The following is a 16,898-nucleotide window of genomic DNA, read 5'->3' on the forward strand; positions in this document are numbered from 1 at the left end:
CAGACTTAATATAGACACACAGCATCGCTGGAAGGTGTCCCTGGTTAGTAAATCACTTCCTGGGTCTGGGCCTCCAACGTTTTTGGGTTTCAGGAGACAAACAGTGCTAATGGAACAGGAATCTGGAGGAAGAATGGCCCAGGCCTTCCCAAACTTTCCCAAGAATGAGGCTCGGGAAAGAGAAGCAAGCCTGTAGGCCACCCCGTTTCTTGTCTTTAAATAGCGCACTTAGAGCTGGCTGTTAGGACGACAGACAGGAGTTGTGCCTGTGGGTTGGGTCCTGTCTGCCCGCTGACAAAATAAGGCGAGCAACACAGAATTCTCAGCGTAGCTCTGAGGGCCAGATAAACAGGGTCCCGTCTCCTCAGGCTGGGGTCAGGAGTCCTTCAGATTAGATGGTCTCTTTCACCCACTCCTTTCAGAGGCATGGAGAGACAGAACATTCTTCTCTGGTGCCTCACTTGAGTTGCAAGAGCCGAAGCAATTCTTTTGGCTGCTTCAACCACTCTTCAGAGTGATTCTGCTTTTGATCACCACTGCATTACCAGCGGAGCAGAGAAGGCGCACGGGCACTGTATATAAATACACACTGACAATGCCATTAGGTCATCACCTCATTTTAGTGGGATTTTTAGGGGGGGTGAGGGGAGGATTAAGGGAAGGGTAAAAGGCATTGCCCCCAAGATCTGATATGCCACTAGATTAAAACCTGAATTCAGGAGTGCCTGGGTAGCTTAGTCAGTTAAGCATCCGGCTCTTGAGTTTGGTTCAGGTCATGATCTGTTTGTGAGTTCAAGCCCTGCATCCGACTCTGTGCTGACAGCAAGGGGACTGTTTGGGATTCTCTGTCCCCTTCTCTCTGCCCCTGCCCTGCTTGTGTGCTCTGTCTCTGTCTCTCTCAAAATAAACAAATAAACTTAAAAAAAAAATACAACCTGAATTCGTATCTGGACATGAGTTAGATAAGGAAATAAAAATTTTCTTTGGCAACAACTTAAAACTTTAGTCACGTTGTAACGGGAAGTTTCAAGCAACTTATACTGAAAATTAAAACACACAATATCAACCTGGCAATTCTCAGAATTTTACTGAAAAATAGTGTACACGCAAAGCATCTGGACAAAGATCTCTAGCACACTGCCTCCAACAGGGAGGCTGAAAGCAACTGGCCAGCTGTCACCAGGGGACTTATTTAAAAAGTAAAATAGGGGCGCCTGTGTGGCTCAGTCAGTTAAGTGTCCAACTCTGGCTCAGGTCATGATCTCGCAGTTTGTGGGTTCAAGCCCCATGTCTGGCTCTGTGCTGACAGTTCAGAGCCTGGAGCCTGCTTTTGACTCTGTGTCTCCCTCTCTCTCTGTTCCTCCCCCACTTGTGCTGTGTCTCTCTCAAAAATAAAAACATTAGAAAAAAAAGTAAAGCGGACATGTATGCTCTGATATGGACGAATCTCCCAAGATCTAGTTAAGTGAAGGAGGCACGAATAGAAATTATACAAAACCATGCTATTTTTTAAAGATGCTCATGGCAAATTAATTTGCCTAAAGGTGAACAAGAGAAATAGTGAGTGGCTGTCTCTTAAGAGTGGAAGTATAGGGTGTGCAGAAAACCCACTTTTTAGTGTAAAGCCTGTGTGCTTTAAAATTTTTACTTGTGTACGTTACTCTCATTTAAAAAAAATTTTTTTTTCCAACATGAATTTTCCGGAGATGTGAGTCTGCAGAGCTGCTTACTTCCTGTGGCAGTAACTTCTAAACTGTCAACATGCTTCCCCCCTCCTCCCCCAGAGAGGGGTGGGGAGCAGAGGTAGGACCAGGAGGGAGTTTCCTGGAACATATCTTTCATGCTACTTGGGGAGGCGGTAGCTTTTCCTGTATTCATTGCTAAGAACAGGAGACAAAAACCACATCAGGTAGAGAAAGAAATCCAGGGCTAAGTGTGAAACTTCTGCGGAGCTTGGAGGGCATCCCTCCATCCCCTGAGATGCTGGTGGACAAGGAAGATCAGCATCTTCTGCCTGTCACCTCCCTACGAGGAATCAACAAGGGACAGTCTACAAGAGGAGCTAATAGAGGTGGGGGCTGCCCATCTGATCTCCTGGCCTGGGCCGTGTGAAATTCCGCAAGTTGCATGGTTTTAAAACAAGGCCCTCACTCAGCAATCACTGCACCCGAGTTCTGAACCACACCACTGTTATATCTCAAGGTGTCTGCAAAGGGTTGGCAGGGCCTTGGGGTACAGCTTGGGCTGAACCCTCATCTCTGCACTGTGGGCTAGGTCTTCCATACATTTGAGGTTACAAAGGACTCAAATACAAGGCTAGAAAAGTCATAGGAATTGGCCCAAGAATCAGTGCTCTGTAGTTTGAGCGTCAGGCACCCATCACACCACCGGGAAGTCAAAGTCCTTTCTCCAGCAGGTGTCATGGGCTGACTGGTGGGGCAGCGTCTGTGGTGTCTCAAACCAAAGGCAACGGAATCCCCTCCACCACCACCCTCCTGAGTCCTGGCTCGACTGCCAGGCGCCCCTCACCCCTGGCAGAAAGCAGGAGGCCAGCCTTGCAGGATTTACTCCGGGCGGTAGAGCTAAGGGGTGAAAAGTGTGGCAAGGCTGTCCGTTCCAAACTGAGCTAGAGAATGGTCCATGAGGGGAGAAGGGAAGGCCGTAGGAAAACAAAAAGCAGTAAAATAAAATGGAAAGGAAGGGGAGGGGCTCGTCAGGGTCAAAAAGGCAAGAGAGGTGGGTGAAGACAGCCTAACGCACATTAACTTTCCAGGCAGGAGGAAAGGGGACGCCGTGGCGCCACGCCCCGGGGGGTCGCGGCCTGCTGATCCCGCCAGATCTATCCAGATCTATCTACCAGAAGGACTCGGAGCCCAGGCCGCGGCGAGGACGGCTACGCCGGCGCCGGGAAACGGGGACCCGCGCCACTGCCGAGCCCACGGCCCCCGCCGCAGAGAAGGGACGCGCCCCCAGCAGCGTAACCAACCGCACCCACCCAGGCGGACCTGCCGCCGGGAGCTTTCGAGGAACTCGAGTGGGGAGGGGGAAGCTCTGGGCGCTGACATTGGCGGCGCCCTCCCCAGCGCACGTCAAACCCGGCGTGCAGGCTCCGGCAAGTGGAGGCTACCAGGTCCGGGGTCGAAGAGAGCGTCCCGCACGAGGAGGGGATCCCAGAGGCCCGGGCTCTCCGGCGCGGCGGGTGAGTGAGAGCGCGGGGAGGGAGATNGGCCACTCGCCGCCCCAGAAGCCGGGGATTCCGCCGGCGGCGCGGCGTTTTATGTGAATGAGTGTGCGGCCTGTGACGTGGCTGCCCATATAAGGCCGAATATGGGTATTTCCCCGCCCCTTCGGGCTGTGGCCACGCCCCCGGGGAGCGGGAGGCGCGGGGCGGGCGCGGGGCGTTAGTCAGCGGGAGAAAGAGGAAGTGACAGGCGCCTCCCTCCGCTCTCTGAGGCATTGCGCGGAGACACTCACTCGCGCATCACCGGGGGCTGCCGGCGGGGTGTCAGGAACGCCACGAGGCCGAGGTGACCCACGCTGTGCGGGAAGAGGAGGAAGCGGAGGAGGCAGGGCCCGGCGCCGCACAGTCCGGCGTTGAGTTTCAAAGACGTAGGTTCACGCCCGCCTGAGGGCCGTGCCGGACGCCGCGCCTGGCAGGGCTGCGGGCGCCCGCGGCCAGTGCCCCCACACGGATCGGAAATGGATACTGGGCTTCCCCCCAGCCTTGACGCGGGAAATGAGATGCTAGCCGCGATTTGCTTCGCAAGGGCTAGACCCTGCAGGGGACTCGGGATTGGGTTTACGTTGGAAATCGTTCAAGTTCAGGGATGGGGTCCTGGGGGTCCATTATACTGTTTGCTCCTCTATTCTGTTTGCTTGAAAATTTCCGTAATAAAAATACCGAAAAGTAAAAAGGGAGAGAAGAGCCAGCAGTTAATCTCCCCATATGGATTCTGCCCTGAAAGGATTGACAAATGCTTTGCTCTGTCGCACTCCAATAATAATTAGAAGAGTTGTTTTCTGAGGAGCCGTTTTCTGGCCCCTGGAAAATCCTGTCACGGAATCAGCTGCGGCATCAACATGCATCCCTTGATGGAGCTCAGGCCCAGCTGTCCAGGTGGCTTCTGGATTTGGAGGATTATCTGTGGATCAAGTTTAATCCCAGGCTGTCTGCCCCAGCTAGTCCCCAACCGCTTCAGGCCTCCCGTCCCCAATGTTGGGGAACTAGACACATTCACCCATTGAGCGAATATTCGTGAAGGGTCAGCTTTGGGGGGGGGGTGGGGAGCGGGCACCACAGAGGCAGGTGTGGGGAAACCATGTCTCTCCCCTCCAGCTCCTGACCAACCAGTTTACTGTCAGCCTGAGGAGGGGGGTGCTGCTCAATGGAGAACGGCCTGCCTCCACTGGAGAGGCTCCTGTTTACCACAGACACAGGAGAATGAGGTTTTCAGAAGGAAGTAGAAATCAAATTCTGAAATCAAACGCAGTCAAACCGGACGCCAAATCGTTGGTTTTGGGTCACAGGCTGCATTCAGTCCGAGGCTCTGTCCTGGCCCTGCCAGTGGGGACTTAATGAAAATGCGATGCGGGGGTTTTCTTTGGGGTAATTCTTGCCAGCCTTCCTGGTAATTTGCTCCTCCTCCAATGTCACCAGCAACACCCACCACCAGACACTTCAGCCCAGAGCCACCCACGAATGGAGCACCCACATGGCCAGGCTCTGTATCGGGTGCCAGACACCAAAGTGAGCAAGACTCGCTCTCTGCTCTGCTTGTCCCCAGCCCAGAGAGGAGGCTTGGCCCAGCCACAAGCCTCTTTAAGGTCCTGTAGTTAGTACGGAAGTGCATCCGGGGTGTGGGGAGTGGGGCCTTGGAGAAGACCTCCCAGAGGTGAGGAGAGCCAAAGGGAGCTTCAAAGGATGAATTGAAGTTAGCCAGGCCACGGAGGGGGAGGGTGGAAGGCATTCCAGGCAGAGGGAACTGTTAGAGGTAAAGAAAAAACAAAACAAAACAAAATGCCGGCACGGAATGTGCTTCTGGAGGTGTGTGGGAGACTAAAGCACTTCTGGCATTTATTAGAAAATTAAGCAGGGTCCGGTGACCAAGGGCCATGTGTGCCTTTAAGGCATTTGGATCTTATTCTTGGGCTGGAGCAGCCCTGGATGAGGGGCTTACTCCATGACCTGGTCAGATGACATTTGGGAACTTCACGGAGGCAGCACTGTGGAAGATGGATGTTTTATTTGAGAGTGGGGGTAGGGGTCCAGACTGGAGTCAGGGAGACAGATAGGAGGCTTTTGTGGGTAATCCAGGCCTGAGCTGATAAGGGCCTGCCGGAACTTGGCAGCGATAGCGGCAATTGAAGAGGCCACACAGATGGGAGAAATGTTTAGGAAGTAAATTGCCGGAAGGGACCGGATTGGGAGACAGTAGAGGCCGATGCCAAGGTTTTTAACTGGGGTGGCTGGGTGAATGGTGACACCTTTAGATAGGGAACCTACAGGAACAGATCTGGGCGAGTGACAGAGAAGGAGGAGGGGGTGAAGTTCAGAGAGATTAGTAGGTTAGAGGTGATCATGGACTGCTCAAGGGGGTGCCCAATAAGCAGTGGGGTGGCCTGGCAACTAGTGCAGAAAAGTCTCTTAGCCTCACTTTCCAGGTCCAACACATCACCAAGTCCCAGCACCCTCTCTGCCTTCCAGATTTCTCTTCTGCTGCCCTTTCTAGTCCTGGGGCCGGGGCTGGCTTCATGGGTGTCTGACCTGTATGGCAGCTGCACGGGGCCCCATCCTTGGTTTAATGCTCTGCTGTTGCTCTCTTGAAATTCTTAATAATTTTTGGACAAGGAACCCCGCATTTTCTTCCTGCACTGGGCCCCGTATGTTATGTAGCTGGTCCTGCCCATGGCTGTAGTTAAAGGACTGTTATCTCCCATAGTGGGCCTTTTAATAGTATTCTGTCTCCCAGTCTCCAAGCCCTCTCCTTACTCTCTCATCCTCTGCAATGTGAACTTTTTAAGCATAGATCTGAGCATAGAGCCCACCTGCTCTGCTCAAAAGCCCTCAGTGACACCTACACACTGATAAAGTCCACATTCCTTAGTGGAACACCAAGGCCTCTTCGTTCTGGCCAATTGGCCATAACCCACCTCTAACCTTGTTTCTCTCCTTCCTTTCCACCCCCTCCACCCCACCTAGGCTCTAGTTGCTGCCTGTTTCCTAAATTTGCCCAGCATTTTACTGCCTCCACCCTTTCTCCAGGACTACAATGCCTCCATTCCTTTGTATAGGAATACTTCACCTTCATGCACAGCTCCGGAGCTATGGGTACAGCTCCGGAGCTATGGGTGCACCTCCAACAAGCTACCCGTTAATAGCCTGTTCATCAGTTGCCCTCCTGGGGGTTCTCACCTTTGTGTGGTGTCTCCCCCAACCTGATATGTGAGTGTTTTCTGTTCTGCCATTAACCTGCAGGCTCCCAGGCCACACTTGGGATTTATCCCACCATCTATGATTCCATCATAACATCTAGCACATGGAGGAGCTCCATCTGTGTGGTAGAATGGAATTTAGTGCTTGCTGAAACTTGCGGCTAGCTTTTTAGGAGGCACCTGGGAAGAAAGTTGGCCATAGTATATAAATCAGAGCCTTAGACTCTAGGTAAGGAGGTGAGATAGGAAGCTGTGGACGCACAGTCAATAGGATCAGGAACTGGATTTCATCGGCCACAGGCCTAGGAAGAAGAAGAGGGTGTCTGAGATTGGAATTATTTTTTAAGTTTACTTATTTATTTTGAGAGAGACAGAGACAGCAGGAGTGGGGGAGGGGTAGAGAGAAGCTCTGTCCAAGCAGAGCCTGGCACAAGGCTCAAACTCATGAAACTATAAGATCATGACCTGAGTCAAAACCAAGAGTCAAAACCAAGAGTCAGACGCTTAATCAGCTAAGCCACCCAAGTGCCCCTGAGATTGGAATTGTGTAAATAATCATGCCTGTCCCTCTACTGCTTTGAATGGGGGTGAGGATGGGTTCAGGGAAAAAAGCAAAATGTAAATTAACATTATGAGTCCTTGAGTCAGGACCTGATTCCATTCCTAATTCTCTTCCCCCTGCCAGTTATACTCAGAGGGAGACAAGAAGGTTTTTTAGGTTTCATGATGTTCATTTTCATGATGCTCATTTGACCAGTCAGTCATCCTAACCTGGAGACCCTGGTTCGTCATTGTGATCTGGGATTCTTAGCCCTTGGAGGGTCCTCAGTGCCCCTTCTAAAAAACCTGTGGACCAACAGCATTCAGCTTCCAATGTCAGAGAGTTTCACAGACCTGGGAACTCCGGTGTCTGTTTCTGCCCATCACAGCCTCAGTGGGGGCTTCAGGGACTCCTCCCCAGCCCTGCTTCCCCCACTTGCCCGTAAGGTGGGGCCAGGTGGCCTGTAGGAATGGATCAGAGAGTGCCCAAAAATGCCAGGGAGAGGCCCAGAGCAACCCTAAGGCCAGCCAAAGGGTCTTCTCAGAAGGATGAATTTTGCCCCTCCCCCCCTTTTCATTTATTTGTTCCTGATCATGCAGGTAACACATGCTCATTGTGGAAAATTGATGCACTCTGTTTCCTTCTTCTTCTTTATGTATATAGATATATATTTTTTAATGTTTTGTGTATTTCTGAGAGACAGAGAAATAGCTTGAGCAGGGGAGGGTCAGACAGAGAGGGAGGTACAGAATCTGAAGCAGGCTCCAGGCTCTGAGCTAGCTGTCAGCACAGAGACTGACCAGGGGCTCGAGCTCACGAGCTGTAAGATCATGACCTGAGCTGAAGTCAGACGCCCAAACAACTGAGCCACCAAGGTGCCCCTCCTTCTTCTTTTTTAAAATGTTTTTTTCATTTATAGAGAGAGTGTGTGTGTAAGGGAAGGGGCCGAGAGAGAGAAAATCTCAAGCAGGCTTCATGCCCCACGTGGATGCTCAATGCAGAGCTTGATGCGGGACTTGATCCCACGACCAGGAGGTCTTGACCAGAGCCGAAATCAAGAGTCTGAGCCACCCAGGTGCCCCCTATTTTCCTTCTTAATAAGAACACTGCTTTCTCAGGCTTATGATCCCAAACCAAGGCTGCCAGCCAGGTCTGGACCTTAGACTGGCTTCCCACCATCTTGGATAAAGGAAAGAGCCCTGGACTAGGAGTCAAAGATCTGGATTCGCATCCATCCAATCTGTTTTGTGACCAGCTTTTATTCTTGAGTTAATATTTGTAGAATGCCTTTTGTGTGTATAGGTGTTTTTCTCCCCATGGCCCTCTACCTCCCTTGCCACCAGGGTCCTAGAGTGGAGTAAATATGATGCTTCCTCATGAGTACAGACTATACTTGCTGTGTGACTGTTGAGAATAACTCACCCTTAGAGCCATAGTTTTCTCTTCTATAAAATAAGGACATAGAGACATTAGTGTCTATTTGCTAATGGTGACAGATGATAATACAATGTACATAAAGCTGTATTGCATGATGCAAGCATAAGATATTTGTATGGCTGTTGTTACTAATAATATCCATCAGCAAAGCATTTACTCGTTTACTTGGTCAAATCCTGATGCACTGGTACATTCAGTTTCCTCTTCTGTAAAATGGGAGTGAAAATGGGACTTGGCTCATAGGTTACTGTCAAGATTCAGTGATTTAATATGCATAAAGTATTTAGAACAGTTCCTGTTACCTATTGAGAACTCCATAAATATTAGCTAGTTGAACAGCCTGTAGTATTTGTTCCAGCCAAGAGAAGATTCATCTAATGGCACAGGAAAAAAAGATGGGGAGAAGCATGGCAGGGAAAATGTAGTTACTTGCTGTCTAATCCAGCTGGCAATCAAAGAATTATTAGAAGCCTGTGAACTTGTTTTTCTGAAAGTCTACCGAGTCCAGGGAGATATTTAAGAGTAAAAATCCCCAAGCCCACTTACAGTAAGGTGGGAGAGACAGGAAGCTATCCACATAATAAATAAAGGTGAAATAAGGTGGTTTTTTCTTTTAAGTTTATATTTTGAAAGAGAGAGAGAGAATGAGTGCACAGGAAGGGCAGAGAAACAGAGGAGGAGAGAGAATCCCAAGCAGGCTCTGCACTGTCAGTGTGGAGCCCAATGTGGGGTATAAATCCACAAACTGTGAGATCATGACCTGAGCTAAAACCGAGAGTCAGATGCTTAACCAACTGAACCACCCAGGTACCCCTGGGTGGTTTTGATGTTGAGAGATGAAGACATTTTACAGAAAGAGATCTCTAAAGCCTGGAGTATTAGAGCAGGTGAACCTAGGAGAGTTTAGATTTGATAAAATAACCTCTCCAATTCTAAGAGCAAGGACTTTGGAGAGTGACGACCTGAAGTTCAAGTCCCAGTCTGCCTCTCACTGGTTGCGTGACTTTGGGCAAGTTACTTCACCTCTCTAAGCCACAATTCTCTCATTGGGGGGTGGGGGGAGGGATGGGATAATAATAGTATCTACCTCACAGGGCTGATGAGAAGATTAAATAAAGTATCTACAAAAAGCCCATTTCTGCCTGGCTGGAGCATGGTGAGGGGTCCGTGTGGGCCATTATTTTTCTTTATGAAAAGTGATGTGCAGCACGGAGGCACAGAATCTTGGCAGTAAGGAATTATTCTACCTTGAAATATTCCAGAAAGGGAGCTCACTTCCTCAGGAGACATTTTTGAATGAGGCCAGAAAAGGAAACAAGCATATTCTGGGATCTTATGAGATGCCAGGGATGTCCTGAGCACTTCGCTTCTTCTTACAGCCACCCCCTGACGTAAGCACGATTGCCTCCATTTTCCAGTTTACCCAGGTCACGTAGCTGAAGTCGACCTCCCTGTATCTTCCATCCTTTGCTTTTGGAGAAGTGCACAGTATAAGTCTGCTTGAAAGATTTGAAGATAGGCATCTCGTCTTTTCCCCACCATCTCTTTTCTAAGACAACAGACTTCATTCCTCACAATAACTGTTTCCAGACTCCTAGAAGACTTTTTGTTTATTTGCTAAAACTCTTTACTTGCAATCCCTGAATGAAATCAGGGTTCAGCAGAGACCATCCATTTACTCAAAAGTTCCTGGGTTCTAAAAAAAAAAAAAAAAACCCAGGACATAATTAGAGAAAGGAAGAGGTGATGTGAGAGAGCAAACACCTAAAAGCAAAGAGAAGTTGTTCCCCCTCCACTGAGGAGCCATAGGCTGTGCCCGAGGGGTGGGAGAGGGATTTTTGTCTCCCAGATCCAGCCTCACCTTACTTCCTATTCTGCTGTTCAAATCTGGTCTTGATAATGTGGGGGTACTTTTGAATGCTATGGGAAGTGGGATGGGGTGGGAAGAGGCTAGAAGAAGCAAGTTTGTGGTCTCTCCAGCTTCACTCTAGAGATTCTAGCCAGAAAGATAAATGGCTGGTGCAAATCGGTTTTTTCTGGTTTTGGACTTTTTTTTTTTTTTTTTTTAGTGGTGAGTGTGTGCTCAAGAGTGAAGCTTATATTAGCTCCACAGTTAGACCCTGGGGGCAAGGAGGATGGGAGAAACCACCCTTACTTGTAATGTTAACAGCCTCTGTGTAGCGTTCTCCTCGGCTCCTGATTCCCCCCTCCTCTCTCTCCCTCTCTCTCCCTGTGGATGTGTGATGAGGTGTTTAAAGATGTTTCCCAGACAACAGTCTTTTTCCACCTTCATGGATTTTGTAATATCTGAATATTACCTCCTCTATTGTGCCCGAAATTGACTTTACAGAGACTCATTAAAAAACAAAACAAAACAAAAGCCACCTTATTCTGTCTTAATAGGATCTGGAGTTTGAGAATCTGATTCTATTTTTGTAGTAGAAATCAAAATATATGACAATTCAAAAAATTTTTAATGTTTATTCATTTTTGAGAGACAGAGACAGACAGAGGATGAGAGAGGGAGGGGCAGAGAGAGAGAGGGTGACACAGAATCTGAAGCAGACTCCAGGCTTTGAGCTGTCAGCAGAGAGCCCGACACGGGGCTCAAACCCAAGAACCATGAGATTGTGACCTGAGCCAAAGTCAGACGCTTATCCGACTGAGCCACCCAGGTGCCCCAAAATATATGATGATTCAAATGGAAGGTTCTCATCTGAGGCTGCCTACAGTCATTCACCTCTCTTGCCCAGTTCTTGGGGAAAACAGTGATTGGGTTCTGGAACAAAGGCCCAGGTTCTGGAAATGGCCACCATGGAGCCTTGAACACATGGTGGGAAACTCTTCTGAGCTACAGTTTCTTCTTGAGTCAAGTTGGGATAATTAATAAGTTGCAAAGTAGAAACAAAATAATAGACATGAAAGTAATTTGTAAAGTACTTGGGATATTCCTTTTCATCAGTAATTTCCTTGCTCTTGGGAGATGTGGGGTCGGGAATCCTATCTCCCCTGGCCCAGAACTAGTGGACAACATTCCTAAACCTTAAGCATTCAGAGCAAGGTCTTTGTCCAAGGTTCTACCTGAGCTCTGCCACCTGACCTGCTGTGGACCGTGAGAGAGCCACTTTCCCTCTCTGTATATCTGTTTCCTGGCCTCCAAAGTGGGATTCATTATGGTAGCACTTCTGAAACTTGATGTGCATACAATCGGAGGAGCCTGTTGAAATGCAAATTATCATTGTAGGGCCTGAGATTCTGCATTTCCAACCAGCTCCCAGGGGATGCTGATGCTGCTGGTCCACAGACCGCACTTGGAGTAGTAAGACCTTATAGTACCTAACTCTTAGAGGTGTTGAACGGCCTAAATTAGACGATACATCCTAAACATTTAGCCTGGTGCTTACTTCAGTAGCTTCCCCAATAGATAGATCTATTGTCAATATTATCATGATTCGTGTATATGGGATGTGGAGTGTGTTGAGAGGTAACCCCAGATAGAGCAGAGAATGATGAGATTTATTCCATCTGTGGGGTTTGGAACGAGCAAGGTACCAGGAGTCAGGAGACCTAGGTTCAAGTCCTAGCTTATAACTCCTGCCATAGCTGTGTGAGTTTCGGCAAATCTTTTGACCTCTCTGAGCTTGGTTTTCCCCTCCACAAAAGGAAAAGGGAGTTGAATTAGATAGTGTCTAAGGATTCTCTCAGCTTTAAATCAAAATGTGAGGCCAGTAATCCCTGCCCTGTCCCCTCCCCAAAAAACACTGCTAACAGGCCTGACCTTGGCTGTAACCTTGAGCTGCATCTGTGGCAGGGATGGGCCTGCTCTGAGTTTGCCTTGACTACAGGGGAGATGAACAACTACAGAGCTTAGCTGGGTGCCCTTGGCGTTCCTCGAGCCCAGGGTGACATCAGCCCAGGAAACCTCCATTCCTCAGCTGGCTTGCTCGAAGGTCTCTCTATCAGGGCGGGATGATTTTCAGCCTGAGTGGGAGTGAGTTTGCTGTGTGCCCAGAGAAGGATGTAAAAAGAGGCATTTTCGACATCCTATCCCACTGCTTCACCACACTGGAGGCAAAGATGATTCCATTCACAGCCAAACTCCTTATAAGCATATATCACACCTGGCAGATGCTAGCCCTTACAAATGTCCCTCCAGACTCTAGGCTTGAGACCCAGTAACTAGACCCTGCAAGAAACTTGCTTCTTGGTGGAAGAAATGGGCATCCAGCAACCTAGTCCCCAGGTGAGGACAGGCCAGCCAAAATGCATGAGTCCCATGGGCTCAAGCACCTTGCCAGTGCTGCCCCAGACAGCCCACAAATCTGTGCTGAGACCTCACTCTGAGCAAACATCTATTGAGCACCTGCTGCATGCCTCTGGCTAGGCAAGTTCACCTGAATAACTTATTTAACCTGTGAATTACATCCTGGTGAAGGAGAGTACAGGCAGGGGCACCCTGGTTCAGACAGGTTAAGTCACTTGTTCAGGGTCACCCAGCAAGGCATTCAAGTATCGTCCCCCACCCCCAGCAAAGCCCACCAGATTGATCTGACCTCTCCCTTCTCTTTCCTCTGTTACAAATGTCCATCAGAGCCCCTGTCCTTCGTGGTTACACTTGGTTATTTACATCTCCCTCTTCCTCAGACCAAGAAGGAGCCAGCCCCTAGGGCCCTTGCAACCACAGTCCATAGGCTGTTCCTTAGCTGACCCTAGCAAGACCCTTTGCCCAATGAATGCGTGAAATGAGGCGTGGTCCTAGCACCCTACTGCTCAGCTCTGCGCTGAGTGGGGAAGGTAAGGGAAGCTCAAGACTTCATTCCTGAAGTCAGGGGCTTGCTAACATCGGTCATTATGGACCTGACTCATGAAAGAGAAAGAGGGTCCACAAGTCAGGCTGGGCTTGGTTATAGATTCAAGGGGCAGGTAAAACCAGAGGAGAGGAGATGGTCCAGGGCCCAGGCAGTCCGAGCAGGCCAGAGAAAGGTGTAAGAAGGGAAAACCAGGGAGGATTTACTCAGGCAGAGGGGAGAAAGGCTCTGTAGCTGAAGGAGACAGAGTGGAAGGCAGCACAGGAATGGGATGGGGAGGGAGCCAGGTGTCACCTCTAAAGAAGTAACCCGGTGGGGATGCGGGGAGCAGGGAAGTTCTGGAACCCAGAGAAGGTGGGGGAGGTTAGGTCTAGGAAATAACACCTGCTTCGTGCAATCAGGCATTATGTATATAGAGTCTGAAATGTTTTTTACCCTTTGACCTAGTAATTCCACTTCTGGGAAATGATCTTAAGGAAAATCTCCAAAATCCGGGGGAGGTAAAGCTATATTCACAACAGTGTTCATCACAGAGCTATTTATAAGAAGGTAAAAATGGAAGCAGCCAAAACATCTCTCATGAGAATGGTGAAGAAATTGGTATATCCAGCAGCCATTAAATGTGATGTTTTCAAAGCCTCTGCATAACATTCAGAATCAATTATGTTAAAATGTTAAGGGAAATGGCAGGTTACACATAATAACAATAGCTGCCTTTATTGAGTGCTATTTCCTAAAGCTAGTTCCTAGGTGCTTTCCTTATTCAGCCTCATTTAATCAGTACGACAACCCGGAGTGGGTGGAGTTACTCCCTTGGAATAGATTTGGAGACGGAGGCTCACCCAGGTAGGGGGTGGAAGCTCTGGGATCCGAGCCCTGGCCCCGCTCCAGTATCTGCTGACCACTGCCTTTTGTGACACAACCACATCTGGCAAGGAGATGGGGGGCGGGGAGGAGGGGAGAGAAACTGATTAAACATTACAACTGTTCTTTTTCAGGGTGAGAGGTAGGGGAGAAGTGATTCCCCTACTTCTGTGTTTTCCAAATTTTTCCTTGTGACAGTTTCCTAATTATCAGATATTTATTCTGCTCATCATTCTGCAACTCATTGTCCCCCCATTTACCAGTAGGTCTCAGTGATCTTGTCATTTTGTCCTTTATTCTTTGGGTGGGGGGTGGGAGCCTCCGATGATTTCACGGTACAGATTTAGCATCGTTTATTTACCTGGGTCTTCTATTGAAGGACATCTTTCCCTACAACCCTTTGCATGGAAGGCTGGATTTGTTCGTAACAGAGAAGAATGGGTTGAAAACAAAAAGTACTTACAGGTCGCTGCGTGTGTGTGGTTTTGGCAGATTGGCATTAGTGCTCCAGATTCAAGGACTGTCCTTGTTGGTAAGTGGCCCACTGGAGTGAGTGGGTCTATTTGAAGGATCAGTTTCTCTGTAGTCTTAGGTTTCCGGAAATCATATCCCTACACCCCACACTCCGGTTGGGGCAGCTCTATCAGCTGACCCTCCTTGGCAGGTGTTGTGCTTTTCTCTTTGGGGGAAGCTACAGATTAGGATCCCCGTCCTCAAACCTCCCCCTCTCCCTTGATTTATATTGACAGGAAGCTAATTCTCTAGCTGTGGGCAAATCCTCTTCAGGAAGTCAGTTACTCCAATGCCTGTGGGCCACCAGGATGCAGAACTGATCCTTTCATTCAGTTCCTCCAACTTCCCTGTTTTTTTGTGTTTTTGTGGGGTTTTTTTTGGGGGGGGGGTTGTTGGGTTTTTGTTTTTGTTTTTGTTTTTTTTTTGTAACTACATTACAGCAAATGTAGTTTGAAAAAACGGAAACCTTAGCCAATTCCTTATACTGGCTGTGGAGCCTGCAGCCAGCTTTATCAGCCCCAGGCTGTGTGCATCATTCCTTCATTAAGGAATAAGATGCTGGAGCTAGAAGATTTCAAAGAGGCCTTAGAAAGACACAGTTCTGCATCCAAGAGCTGTGTGCTCCTGGGTGAATTGTTAGCTTCACTGAGCGTTAGTTTCTCGTGTTTAAGATGGCGGTAGCGAGACCTGCCTGATAGGATTGTGCAGATTGAATGAACTCATGGCCATGTGTTAGGCACCTAGCAAGCACAGCGGCTGTGCCGGAAGCTGAGCAGTGAGTCAGGCTTCTAATCCTGAAGCATCCGAAGGATGGAAGAAGCCCTTTGAACCCTTTAGCCCTGACTCCAAGGGCTTACCTGGGGCTGCTCAGGAGCACTTGTCTTTGAGAACCTCCGATCCAGGCAGGGAAGACTGGTCGTTTCTCAGTGCATGCGATGGTACCCTAAGCCACTTAAGCTAAGAACAAGAGCAACAAGAACCAAATGCTTTCTAAAGGCATCTCTGAAACTAGTGGAGTCTAAACCCCTACAGATGCTGTCTGGCGAGTACATATTATATACCACCTCTTGCTTCATCCTGAACTTGCCTTCAGTACATCACTTCATCCTTAGCCCTAGCAGCCAGCACATCAACCTAAAGCTCATGAGAGGGGAGGCATCAACTTAGTGAAGTTTAAAGATCTGGTCCCACGTGCCTGGGTGGCTCAGTCGATTAAGCATCCGACTCTGGCTCAGGTCATGATCTCAGAGTTCATGAGTTCGAGCCCTGCATTGCCCTCGTGATGACAGCTCAGAGCTTGGAGGCTGCTTTGGATTCTGTGACTCCCTCTCTCTGCCCTTCCCCTGCTTGTGGTCTCTCTCTCTCTCTCTCTCTCTCAAAAATAAATAACTTAAAAAAATAAGGATCTTGTCTGAAATCTTTTATTACAGAGGGAAAAAACTAAGTGGAACAAAAAGTCTGGCACTAATACTGTAGGAAAAGGAAAAACCCGCTTACCAAGACTGGTGTGTCTGTTTATATGCTATAGACCTTTTTATATACTTCTATACATTGTGCTGGTACAAAAGATTCTCTCGTACAGAATTTATCAGCTAACACCAAGTCCTTCTGGGGAGCACCGTGGGCTCTCCCTGCTCTGTTTGCCTTTCTGATAATGAGTGTATCTTTTGAGAGAGGCAGTTCCTATAGGGCTAGGAATGAGGGGACGTTGGAGTCAGACCATCTTGTTTGGCTTCATACTCAGATCTGTGTTTCTGGATCAGATTCTGCAGCCCCTGTGGCTCATCTGTAGAAGTGGGATGACAATGATCACAAAACCGACTCACAGAGATGTTTAGAGGTTTAAGCAAGGAGATGCATATGCTTGGCACATGCCTGGCATTCAGGAAGCACTCAGAAAAGGTTGGCTGTTATTACTTGTATAACCTGTGTGTGTGTGTGTGTGTGTGTGTATCATATGTATATATTGTAAATATTTACCTATATACGGTATGGCTTGGACCAAGGGCAAGGGTATTGTGAGGCTGTGCATGCATTACTGTGACATATACAGCCATAAAAATGGAAGTGACAAAAGAAAAGGGAATGTCTGCTTGTTAACAGCCAGCTCTGTAAGCCCTTGCCCCATGTGATCTTCTGTATCTTCAGAGGTAGGGCAGTTAAAGGAAACACTGATGTGGGAGATGGTGAAATGTTAACAGGGGCAGCGCAGAGCCCACCCCCATGCCAATATTGCCCCGTGGGTTAGATGGCGAGAGAGCTGGAGAAGTGACCTGGGTTTATCCTGTCTCTTCACCTAGGAG

Source organism: Crocuta crocuta, unplaced genomic scaffold (genome assembly GCF_008692635.1).
Source record: "Crocuta crocuta isolate KB4526 unplaced genomic scaffold, BGI_CrCroc_1.0 scaffold328, whole genome shotgun sequence".
Taxonomy (NCBI): domain Eukaryota; kingdom Metazoa; phylum Chordata; class Mammalia; order Carnivora; family Hyaenidae; genus Crocuta; species Crocuta crocuta.